Genomic DNA, 13,173 nt, shown 5'->3' on the forward strand with positions numbered 1-13,173 from the left:
GACAGGGTCAAGGGAGAAAACTGAATAAAAGAGGACAGGATAGGAGGGAGCAAAATATAGTCTTTCATAACATGAGTATTGTGGAAGGGTTTTGCATAATGATACACATGTGGCCTATGTTGAATTGCTTGCCTTCTTAGAGAGGGTGGGTGGGAAGGGAAGAGGGAAGAGAATTTGGAACTCAAAGTTTTAAAAGCAGATATTAAAAAAAAGTTGTTTTGCATGCAATTGGGAAATAAGATATGCAGGCAAAGGGGCATAGAAATCTATCTTGCCCTACAAGAAAGTAAAGGAAAAGGGGATGGGGGGGAGTGGGGTGACAGAAGGGAGGGCTGACTGGGGAATGGGGAAATCAGAATATATGCCATCTTGGAGTGGGGGGAGGGTAGAAATGGGGAGAAAATTTGTAATTCAAAATCTTGTGGAAATCAATGCTGAAAACTAAAAATATTAAATAAAAAAGTGAAAAAAAATAAATAAAAAAATATTCCGCTAAAAAAAAAAAAAGAAGAACCAAGAGGTCCATGGATCTCACTGATGAATATTGATGAAAATGTCTTAAATAAAATTCTGGTAGGGAGGCTATAGAAAGATATACAGAAAAAATTAGCAATGAACAACTAGAATTCATACCAGGAATGCAAAGATGGTTCAACATTGGGAAAATAATTAACATAATCATTTTGTTCAGTTGTGGCAAAGATACTAAAGTGGTTTGTCATTTCTTTTTCTAGCTCATTTTACTGATGAGGAAACTGAGGCGAACAGGGTAAAGTGACTTGCCCAGAATCACACAGCTAGTAAGTGTCTGAGGCCAGATTTGAACTCAGGTCTTTCTGACTCCAGGCCTGGGGCTCTATCCACTGTGCCACCTAACTGCCCTGCACAAGAGTAGGGGAATCAAAATTAGCATGTTCAGAGGTCCCCAAAGCTATACTTTAGCTAATATAGCAACTTTATACTTGCTTTTCAGTAGTTCCACTTCGTTGAGATGTAAGGCTGATTAAGGCAGCCAGTCACCAGTGATGAAAAGGTAAGGAAGCTAAGAGGTATGTCAGGGAAGCATAAAATGGTTAGTTGCCACCAATTCATAAGTTGTGTTCTCTTAGATATAGAAAGCCAATGCAAATGGAACAGACTATATAAAGCAGGGTCAGAAACAATGGAACTCAAAGCCAAGTATTCAATAAACTATAAAACTAATTTACTTAAGAAAGACATCTCTATCTGGAAAAAAAAACTACTGGGAAAACTGAAAAGTGTCTGGCATAAATTAGGCTTAGACCAACACTTTATACCATATACCACCTTACATTCTAAATGAATATGTGACTTTAATATTAAAGATCATAATATTAAAAAAAACTAGGAGATAAACAGATCATATACTTTTCACAGCTGTAGGTAGGAGATGCTTTTAATCAAATAAAGGATAGAGACACTTACATGAAATAAAATAAATAACTTTGATCATATGAAACTGAAAAGCTTCTATAGAAGCAAAGTTGATGTGCCAGGGATAAAAAGAGACAGTCAAATGGGGGAAAATTGTATCAAATTTCTGATAAGGGCTGGGTATCCAAGTTATATAATCAATTAACAGATACAATAATAATCTAAAGTGATTACCCAATAGATGTATTCAAAGGTTATGAACAAACAAACAGTCCCTAAAAGAAGAATTGAAAACTATTAATAATCACATGAAGGAATATTCCAAATCACTAATAATAAAAGAAATACAAATCAAAATAATCCTTAGATTTTACCTCACACCCAGCAAATAGGCAAAAATGAAAAAAAGATGGGAATAGTCAATATTGGAGGGGTTATGAGAAGACTGACACATTGGTACATTGTTGGTAGAACTGTGAATTAGTAAAACCATCTTGAAAAGCAATCTGGAACTATGAAAATAAAGTTATTAAAATGTTCATGCCCTTCGAACCAGAGATTCTGAATACATTGGCACTTTTGTATTATCACTTTTATGATGATCACTTTTCAGACATCATATTATTTCATCTGTGATATCAAAGAACTGGAAACAAAGTAGATTCCCATCAATTAGGGAATGGCTAAAAACTGTGGTACATGAAGATAATGGAATATTATTGTACTATATAAAATTGTAGATGTGAGGAATACAGAGAAGTATGGAAAAAGCTACATGAACTGATGCAAAGTGAAGTAAGCAGAGCCAAAAATATATACAATGACTATAATAATGCAAACACAAAGAAACGCATACACATACACACATAAACAAAAAACATCAAAAGTGGATGTTGCAAAGTTACAAAGAGTAAGCATGACTCAAAAGCAGAGATATGAGAAAAATACTCATACCCAACAATCATCTTTTTGTAGAGATTAGAGGTGTACAAATTTTGTACATTGCACCTATTTTTAAAACTTTTTTGATATATTTATCAATCTATGCTGATTTTTCTTCCTTTTTCCATTTTTTTTGTTTTAAAATACTATTCTATATGTGTGATGGCTCTCCGGAATGGGAAGGGGAGGGATGCTGAGAAAAAATCATGAAGACAAAAAATCCAAAATATATCACTGAAAACTTTAAAAAAAAAATCAATGAGGCTACTACCAGGTCTGTATCCCAAAGAAATTTTAACAAAAAGAGGGGAAAGAACCTATTTGTATAAAAAATATTTTTAGCAGCTCTTCTTGTGGCGGCAAAGAATTGGAAATTGGGGGTAGGTTCATTCAATTGGGGTATGGCTGAACAAGTTGTATATATGAATGTAATGGAATACTATTGTGCTATAAGAAATGACGAGCAGGATGATTTCAGAAAAACCTGGAAAGACTTATATGAACTGATACAGAGTAAAGTGAGCAGAACCAGGAGAATAGTGTACGCAGTAACAGCAATATTGTATAATGAACAACTGTGAAAGCTTTAGCTATTCTGAGCAATACAATGATCCAAGATAATCCCAAAAGACTCATGATGAAAAATGCTATCCACCTTCAGAGAAATAACCGATGGAGTCTGAATGCAGATTAAAGCATACTTTTTAAACTTACTTTCACATTAGCCTTCCCTGGATGGTAGAGCATACCAATTAGCTAGTACTGCTACCCATCTCTGGCATACCACATCTAACTTGACACTGCTCAGAATGTATCAGTTAATTGTTACCACTACATATTAGTGACTTTGTCCCAGCCACATAGTCTTTGCCCATTTCAAAGCCCAAAACTCTAGCTTGTGTATGGGGTGATGAGTCTTACTGTCACTCAAGTCTCTGCTAGCAAATGTGACTTGTTTCTAGTGACCACTCTTTTAATACACAAATGCTCTCAAGCCCTCCAAGCTGGCATCTGTATGCAGCACAAAAATCTTGTTTGGATCTGGGTCAATAATAGTGCATGTGTGAGTAGCTGACCCAGCCTTCGAAAGTTTATTCACAATTATCTATCCACCAGTTTCCAAAGGGCTTATGGATTTTAAGATAACTGCCACCAGGTATGAAGGTGAAATCCCTGTTACTCATAATTTCTGCTCCTGGGAAATGGATGAGGCTGATGGATTGCTTGAGTCTGGGAGTTCTAAACTGTACAAGGGGTAAAGCCAATTGTGTTTCTGCACTAAGATCCTCTCTTATAGTGAGCCCTCAGGAGCATAGTACCACTAGGCGACCAAAAGAGACACATATAGGCCCAGGTCAGAAAAAGGGAGTAGTAGGGGAGGTGAAGGGGGAAATATTACAATTAGAATGAATTACTTCCTCATCTTTGTTTTTTAGAAACCCTTGCTTTTTACCTGAAGGACTATTTTGATCCCTTTGTATTTACTTACCTATGTACATATTTTGCCCTAAAGCAGGTGTGAGGTACCTGAGGCCTGCCACCTATGGCCCTCTAGATCCTCAAGTGCAACCCTTTAGATTGAATCCAAACTTCATGAAATTGTTTTATTTTTGTCTTTGCATTATAGTTCCTGGCACATGGTAGACACATAATAAATGTTTATTTAATGAATGAATGCATGGCTAGATGGATGGTTAACAAATACATACAGTAAAGGATAGATTTTTTTCCATCCAGCAAAAGATAAAGAAGGGAATCTTCTTTCTCTAAGAGGAATACATGCTCAGGAACTCTTCTTCTATAGCCAGGTGCCCAAACCCTTGAACTTGGGGCTGTTTTCAAGGCAACTTCCCCCAAAGCTAGCACTGCGTACTACATCCCCCTCCTCTGGCTCACGGCAGGATTCTTGAAGGTAAGGCTATTTTCTAGGCAACCACTAAAGTTGATGCCACTCAAGAAGTCTCCCTTCTCTGTATAGAAGGTTACATTCTAGGACTGTGACATGTGGGAAATAGAAATCCCTCTTCCCAGATCTCACACAAGAGGAAATTTCCTGAAGCCTGGTGGAGCAAGCTAAGAATTGAGACAAGATTGAAATTCTACATGTTGGCTTCTTCTCAGAGTCTCTCACTCCCTTCAAGGACCTGAAGAAAGGTTGAACTGAAACATGTGCTCTCTTGAATCTAGAAGTCAGAAGAAACCCTCACCTTGCCTGCTTTCACCTCCTCCTACCGCTCCTCATTGGGTTCAGGTCTTTGACGGATCAATCTCTACTAATGAGGACATAGGATACAAAGATTATAGAACAGGGCTGGGGAACCTGCGGCTCATATGAACCATATGGCCCATGCAACAGGCCCATCGAGCTAAGCATAATATGTCTGAAAAGATAGGCTGGAGTCCAATTGTTAAGAATTTTAAATGCCAAAAAAGATTACTTTATATTTGATCCTGAAGATAGCAGGGAACCACTGGAACTTTTTCAACAGGAGAGTGATAGTCAGACTCAACATGTCCAAAGTAGAACACATCATCTTCCCTACCCAAAACCCTTACCTCTTCAAACTTCCTTATTATTGTCAAGGATGCCACCATCTTCCAGTCACCCAGGCCTACAAATTTAGTGTCATCCTAGACTTCTCATTCTGAATTACCTCCACACACCTGATCTGTTACCAAATTGTGTTGTTTCTAATTTCATACCATTTCTTGTATGCCTCCCTTCTCTCTGCTCCCAGAACCACCACCCTAGTTCAGGCCTTCATCCCTTCTGATTGTTGTTTGTCCTTCCTTCTTGAAGAGGACCATGACTTCAGGAAGGTGATGCCATGATTTGCAAGTGAATTGGATTTAAGCAAAGCAGGGCTGTGCAAAGTCACCAGCCTCACTTTCTCCTCCAGAGCCAACTGGGTCCTGTGGCAAGACATAGATCAGGATGACTGGAAATGGTTCTACTCCCCTCTTTCATATGGATTATTGCAATAATCTCCTAACTGGTCTCCCTGATTCAAACCTTTCCTCATCAAAATCCATCTTCCAGCCAGCTGCCAAAAAGATTTTCTTAAAGTATAAATCTAATCATGTTCATTGCTTATCCAATAAACTCTAGTGGTTCCCTGTTTCCTCCCGGATCAAATAGAAAGTCCTCTGTTTGGCTTTTAAAGCCCTTCTTAGGCTTCCCCCTTTTTAGTCCTCCTACACTTTGCTCCTTCCCACTCACTCTAGCCACACTGGCCTAATTGCTATTTTTAGTACACAACAATCAAACTCCCGTCTCATTATCTTTGCCTTGTCTATTCCCCATACCCGGAATTCTGACCTTCCTTGCCTCTCCCTCCCAGCTTCCTTTAAGACCTGGCTCAAATCCTGCCTTTTGTAGGAGGCCCTTGCAAATCTTTCTGGACGCTAATGCCTTTCCTTTTGAGATTTATTCTGTCTAAATCTATAACTATCTATCTATCTGTCTGTCTTTTATGTACCACTTTGGACATATTCAGTTTAAGATTACTAAATACGATCTATATCTAAGCCATATCTAGAGATTTCCCCAGAGTTGTAGTAATGAGAAAAAAGAGAGAAAATTACCTTCTTGAGCCAACTCCCAATATGGAACTTTGTTTGTGTGAGCCCAGAATTTTGGCACCCCTAGACCACAGGGTACATATGTGTTTCAGTCCTTTTCCACTCTGATAGTCTATAACAAGGGTGGAGAACCTGTGGCCTTGAGGTCATATGTGGCCTTCTAAGTCCTTGGGTACAGCCTTTTGACCGAATCCAAATTTTACAGAACAAATCCTTTTATTAAGGGGATCTGTTCTGTGAAGTTTGGGTTCAGTCAAAGGGCCACACTTGAGGCCCTAGAAGGCCACATGGCCTTGAGGCCATGTGTTCCCCACCCCTATTCTATAATCTTGGTATCCTATATCCGACATTGTGTATTCTGTCTTCTACAACCCTTCTGGTTCTGATATTCTCTGTTCTAAGAGGCTAAGTGATTTGTTGAGGATCACACGGCTCATTAGAGTACTGTGTCCAGACATGTATTGCTCCCCTCAGTTCTTTCCTCTACTGCCCCTCTTTTGCTCTTCCCAAGTACACACAAGACTCTAAAATCCCTTCAAATTCTAGCCGCTAAGAAGCTCTCCATAGCTCAAGAATCAGGGATTCTCAGAATAAGCCTGGTACGGGATTGCCCCATCCCAAAGGTCACCTGATTATTTCCTAACTAAACTTGGATGCTCACTCCCGTAGTTCAGAGAGAGAGAGAGAGGGAGAGGGAGAATACCTGGGGAGGGACAGAGTCAAAGGTCAAGGAAGTACAGGGCTTTGATGAAAGTAAATCTCAGCTACTGTGGCCTTAGGAAAAAAAATGTTTGAATCCACCTGCCCCACTACACACACACACACACACACACACACACACACACACACACACCTACTTCTCCTGTTCTGTTACCTCCTGGTCTGTTTTCTCTCGGTCGGTGCATAACAATAGCAGTCACAAGTCTTTCTGCCCGTGTCCTTATTCTTCTCCTCCCTGCAAAAACCAAAAAACTGCCGAATGGTTGAGTTAACTTGGGCAATCTCTCCTCCTCTTTGGGCCTCAATATCCAAATCTATAAATAAGGGTGGGGGAGAAACTAGATATTCTCTGAGACCACTTTTGCTCTGAAATTTTATGTTTTAAGGGCCCCTACAGCTCTGACATTCTATATTCCAAGGATCCATCCATTTCTGACGTTCTATGATTATTTTTATTTCATCTAGATATGCAGGGAAAGATCCCTTTCATCCACTTCTAACCTCAAGCCCACACCAAACTCCAGATTGACATTCCAGTCAATAGAGAATTCTTCACAATTTAGGGGACCAGATTTTCTCAGAGCATGTCTGATAGGAGTTTACCTAATCACCTGGTCACTTTCCAACCCAACTGGAAGGTTCTTTCTCCAGCATAATGGATAAAGAGGAAGATGGGAATAGTCTGAGTGGAAAGTCAGGGAAATCTAGGTTTCACAGGATAATAATAATAGTTTTCTCAAAGTCTAACCCATTGTCCATGGAGTTGGGGTGAGATGGGGATGGCTGAAGTAGGGCAATGCCAACTAGGGTGATGGATAGCATGGATTTCATGTGTCTTGAGACCATGACAGTAGTTGTGAAAGCCTGACAGGAACCCTGGAAAATCAGTGAATTGGACTCTAATGATACCCTTGATTTAGTTCCCACGCTGGCCAGTGTGATATAAATTTTCCTAAGATTAAAAAAAAATACATGGGACAGCATTATGATCAGTTTAATTCAAAAGAGTAGAGTTCTGTCTTGTTCTGGTATCACAAGAAGGCAAGATACGCTGAAATAAATCAGAACTACCAATATCTCACCACTAAAAATACTTCATCACTGATGGGGCTGACCACAAAATCGGGGAAACTATGAAATGAACCATGAGAATACATGGAATGAAGATATGATTACTTTAATCATGTGTCAGTGTACCTATCAATTGGGGAATGGCCGAACAAGTTATATCATATGAAAATTATGGAATTCTGTTGTGGTGTAAGAAATGATGAAGGGGATGGTTACAGAAAAATCTGGGAAGATGTATGAACTGATACAAAGTGAAGTGAGTAGAACTAGGAGAACAATTTACACAATGACAATACAATATTGTAAAGACAAACAACTTTGAAAGACTTAAGAACTCTGAGCAATAATTGATGGCCAACCACACTTTCAGAGGACCTATGATGGTTCCAGATGACCCACCTCTTCACAGAGAAGTGATAGAGTCAGACTGAGATATAATTTTTGGACATTGCCAATGTGGGGGTTTGGTTTTTTTTTGTTTTTTTTTTTACTATATATGTTTGTAACAAGAGATTTTGTTTTTCTTGCTTTCCAGACTAGGAAGTGGAAGAGGTGGAAGTGGGAAAAGATAGATCTTAATTTTTAAAAATTAATTTTAAAAATGTTTCAGTTCTACATTAGGACAAAATTGGGAACAGATCTCTCCAGTTATAGCTAAGGGCTAAATTTCCCTTTTTGTCAATGACACACTCAGCCCCAAGTCACACAACAATGTATTGACCAGTGCAATAGAACTACAAGAAATAAATTAGATGAAATAAGTAACAAAATTAAGATATTACAATATAAAGAGGAAGAGGTTGGAGAGCAAAAGGTCATTGAAAATCTCCACTTAATACAAATTTGAGAAATTATACTTAGTAATGAAATAAATGACAAAAAATAGAACCAACATCTCAAATGATTTTCAAAAGGAGAAAGGCATACTTAGACTAGAATTCTAAAGTCTTTTTAAAAAAATTTGATGGCATAAATCCTTACGCTGAAACAGTCATTTTTAAAAGTCAGTACATACTATAACTATTATCAGCAAATGCATTCTCCCAAAGTATTTGATAGAAAGTATAAAAACATTTCTGTGCTACCACACATGTGGTATATATGTATACACATATATGTGGCTACAGTAGCTGTGGTAAGAACCATATGAGGAAAGGTATGCTATTAAGGAATATCCTTAAGGCTCCTTGGCAACATCCTCACCCTGAGTGACTGTGGAAAGGATGACACCTGCTCTGCAGGGTCCAGGCACCGGAGATGGCTGAAGGGGGTGCAGGCTTGATCTGAGCACCATGGCAGAAGTTACTTGAGAGAACTATTAAAGATCTGTGGAAAGGCATTGAAAGATGATATCAATATCTAACTGCTATTAACAGTAGAAAACTTGAGCAACATAGTTCCCAATTAGAGACCACACCAAAAAAAAAAAAACAAAAAAAACCTGTACAAATTAAAACAACTCCGAGATCCCACCTCCTACCTGTCAAATTGGCGAGGATAACAGACAAAGAAAATGGGAATTATTGAAGAAGCTGTGTTTTGGTACATTAATGAATTGTTGGTAGGAGGGCAACTTAGAACTATGCTCTAAAAGTCACTAAATTATGCCTATCCTATGACCCTATGTGTTCAAATCTAACCTCAGACACTTATTAGTTGCATGGCCCTGGGCAGGACACTTAATCTCTGCTTATCTTAGTTTCCTCAACTGGATAATACTGGATTATATGGATAATAGTAGTATCTACCTTGCAATGTTGTTGTAAGGTTGAAATGAGCTAATATTTGCAAAAAAAAAAATACTTAGCCAGTGCCTGGAATAGAGTAGATACTCTATAAATGTTTATTCTCATCCTTTCCTGGCTACATGGAGAGGTTGCATCAGCCAAAAAAAAAAATCTGATGGAATCTGCACATGCACTGGACTCCTCCCATTATGCAAAGTCCACATTTAAAAAAAAAAAAAACAGTACTGGCTGAGGTCACTTAGGCATGGTCTGAACTATTCCTCTTCTGAGTTCAAGATTCTCTCCTCTTGAGAAGAAAGAGCAGCCATTCAAGCAATGCAGTATAAATTATGTTATGTGAATATCTGACTGAAAGACAGAAGAAAGAGCCTTGTGTAAGGAATTCTGATAAGTGTAACTTGAGAAGTAGCCTAGTCCCTCAGATACAAATGCTCCAGGAGAGACACAGATGCTCAGGTGCTTCTGAGCACCTGAGAAAAAACTGTCCCTCATATAAATGTACTGAGATGACATTTACCTAAACTTCTGTTTAAGACAGAGCACTGACCAGGTTAAAGATGGTGGCCATGCATTGTGGTCCATCAGGTCGTTTACATATTACTATTTTCAGGGTTTTGAGGGATATATGTATTATAGCACCTTAAGGATACAGCAAGATACTCTATATCTATAGACTCATTTAATCCTCACAACAACTTTGTGAGGAAGGTACCATATTATCCCCATTTTACAGATGACAAAACTAAGACAAGACAGAGGTTAAGTGACTTGTCCAGGATCAAACAGTTAGTATCTGGGGCCAGATTCAAACTCAGGCCACTCAAACTGATAAACTATAAATCATCGTTTGGAGAATATAGGATGATTAAAAAGGTCATTGACAGAAAGGTGGAATTTTTAAAATTCCAGATCCTAAGTCAGGGATGGGTTACAAAGCAGCTCTGATTTGGGACGTGAGAAGTCAGAGAAAAGCTGTAAGAAACAGGCAGATAAAGGCAGAAGAGGAGAGGATGCTGAAGGAAAGAGGAATCCAGGCAGAGGAGACATGGAATTCAAAAGTTGATTGATGGGTAGGTTCTGCTGCAATTTTGTTAGGAGCTGTACTGATTGGAAGAAAGGCATTGCTTTTCTGAGAGCTATTTGTTGGCTCTTTAGCTGCTGGAATCTGCTTGGAAGAAAACAAAATCCCCTAGGATTGGAAGCAATGGCCGAGTTTATTGCTCTCTAACGCCATCTACAGCCCAAGAGAGGAGTAGCCTTTAGACGCTTGTGTTGCCCATTACTGCCCTCTCCAGGCTTAAGGGAGGAGGAAGGCCAAGAGAAAGGACAGGATTTTCAATAGAAGTTGACTATTGTTTTTGAAAAGATGATCTTTGTTTCTAGTGGAGTCATTAAAGTCATTTCCTAAAGGTAATCTAGCCCATGTGTTTCCCTCTTGTTTCATGGGGGGAGGGGAGGAAAGATTGTCTATTTAAATCTATTTATAATACAAATACTGATTGACAAGATATATGGGTTTTTCATCTAACTGCATGTTGTAATCTAAGGAAGATACAGTCTTCATCCACTTGGTTTTCCCTGAGTGGATGATTAAGCCATCTGCTTTTGAGTGGTTAGTAATCTCTTCTAGGAGGCTCTACAATATTCCAGGGCAAGGATTCTTAACCTTTTTGTTCATGCAATGGGTAAATGCATAGGGCTACAATGTAAACCAATTATACTGAAATATAGTTATCAAAATATATCTTCAAAAACAGGCTCATGACCTCTAGGTGAAGTATGATGTCATCCTCAAATCAGAGCATCTGGAGGATCTCCATCCATAAGGAATCCCTCTTTCACTCTGACTCTACCCTGGATCTCCATCACAGTATTTAATACCTTTGGCTAGCAGAAGTTTTCCTGCACTATATTTTGCTTTCTACCGATGACTAGTCACTCAACCAATAAACATTTATTAAGTACCTACTATGTGCCAGGCACTGTGCAAAGTGCTGAGAATACAAAGAAATGTAAAAGAGTCCGTTCTTTGAAAGAGTTGACAGTATAATGGGGGAAATAACATACAAACAGGGTACAGATTGGATGAGCTGGCAATAATCAATGGAAGGAAGGCATTAGAATTAAGGGGAATCAGGAAAGGCTTCCTGAAGAAGGTGGGATTTTAGCCAGGACTTGAAGGGAGCTAAGGAAGCTACAAGGTAGTGATGAGGAGGGAGAGGGTTCCAGGCATGAGGAACAATCAGTAAAAATGCCCAGAGTCAGGAGGTAGAATGTCTTGTGGGAGGAACAAAGAGGCTAGTCTCACTTGACTGAAGGGTTGGGGTTGGCGTAGGAGGGTTGGAGCGGAGGTTAGTTGTAAGAAGACTGAGTAGATCATGAAGGGTTTTGAACACTTAAACAGAAGGTTTTGTATTTATCCTGGATGTGATAGGGAACCACTGGAGTTTATTGAATAGGAGGGTGATATGGTCAGAAATGGGTTTTAGGAAGATCACTTTGATGGCTGAGCAGACCCACCAACAAGCCGTTGCAATCAGAGGGTCATTGAACCAAGTCAGTCCTCTTGTTATATATTTCAAGGAGTCTTGAATAGTTTGGATGCATAGTTGGGAGATGCCTTATTGAAAGAGAGCCTTCAAGCTAGTGGTTGGCTATAGGGAATTAAATGCTTCTTCGTAAGCAACAAATAATGGACAGAGAAAACTCTTCTATTCCCTATATCTTTCCATCAGTTATGTGATGGTGAAGATGTGGTCTGATAGGGAATATTATCTGTGAAAACCTGCCTGGTCCCTAATAATAACATTATTGAAAATGTCTTTCATTCCTTCGTAAATGATTCTCAGGGCTGGGGAGGAGCGGGGAGGAAATGTTATATAGATGGGAAAGGAGGAACAGGAGTCTGTATCAACCAGGCATCAGTCGGTAAGCATTTATTGAGTGCTAAGTGCTGCGGATACAATGAAAAAGCAAAAAGAGTCCCTCCCCTCAAGGAGCTTACATTCTAATGAAGGAGGCAGAATGTAAACAAAAAAATATATACAAGAAATATTCAGAGTGGATGGAAGGTTGCCCTGGTGGGGAAGGTGTGAGCAATCCATGGACCAGGAAAAGGCTACCTGCATCAGGTAGTACTTGATGGGAATCTCGGAAAAAAGGGGAAGGGGGGATTTTACAGATATCTCATTTGATCCTCATAACAACTGGGGAGGTAGGCATTGTTATCATTTCCATCTTACAAATGAGGAAAATGGATCAGACAGAGGTTAAATGATTTGCCCAGGGTCACACAGCTAGTAAATGTCTGAGGCCAGGGTTCTGACTCAAAGCCCCGCATTCCTATACACTTAGAAATCGGAGATTCTGAGATACAGAGGCGAGGAAAGAGAACAACCTAGGTCTGGGAGACAGTCTGTTCAAAGTCATGGAGATAGGAAATGGAGAATCATGGGTGAGCAACAAGTAGGGCAATATGGCTCAATAACAGAGTCCCTGGAGCAGAATAAGATGTAAGACAAGAAAGCTAAGAGACCAGGTTATGCAGAGCTTTAAATGTCAAACTGAAGAATTTCTATTTGATCTTAGAGATAATAGGGCACCCATGGAGTTCACTGAATAGGAGAGGGGGAATCACATGGTTAGACCTGCAGTTTGGGAAAATCACTTTGGTAGCTGAGAAAAAAATGGATTGGAGTTGGGAGAGATGAGATGA

This window comes from Trichosurus vulpecula, chromosome 1 (assembly GCF_011100635.1).
Source record: "Trichosurus vulpecula isolate mTriVul1 chromosome 1, mTriVul1.pri, whole genome shotgun sequence".
In the NCBI taxonomy this organism is placed as follows: Eukaryota; Metazoa; Chordata; class Mammalia; order Diprotodontia; family Phalangeridae; genus Trichosurus; species Trichosurus vulpecula.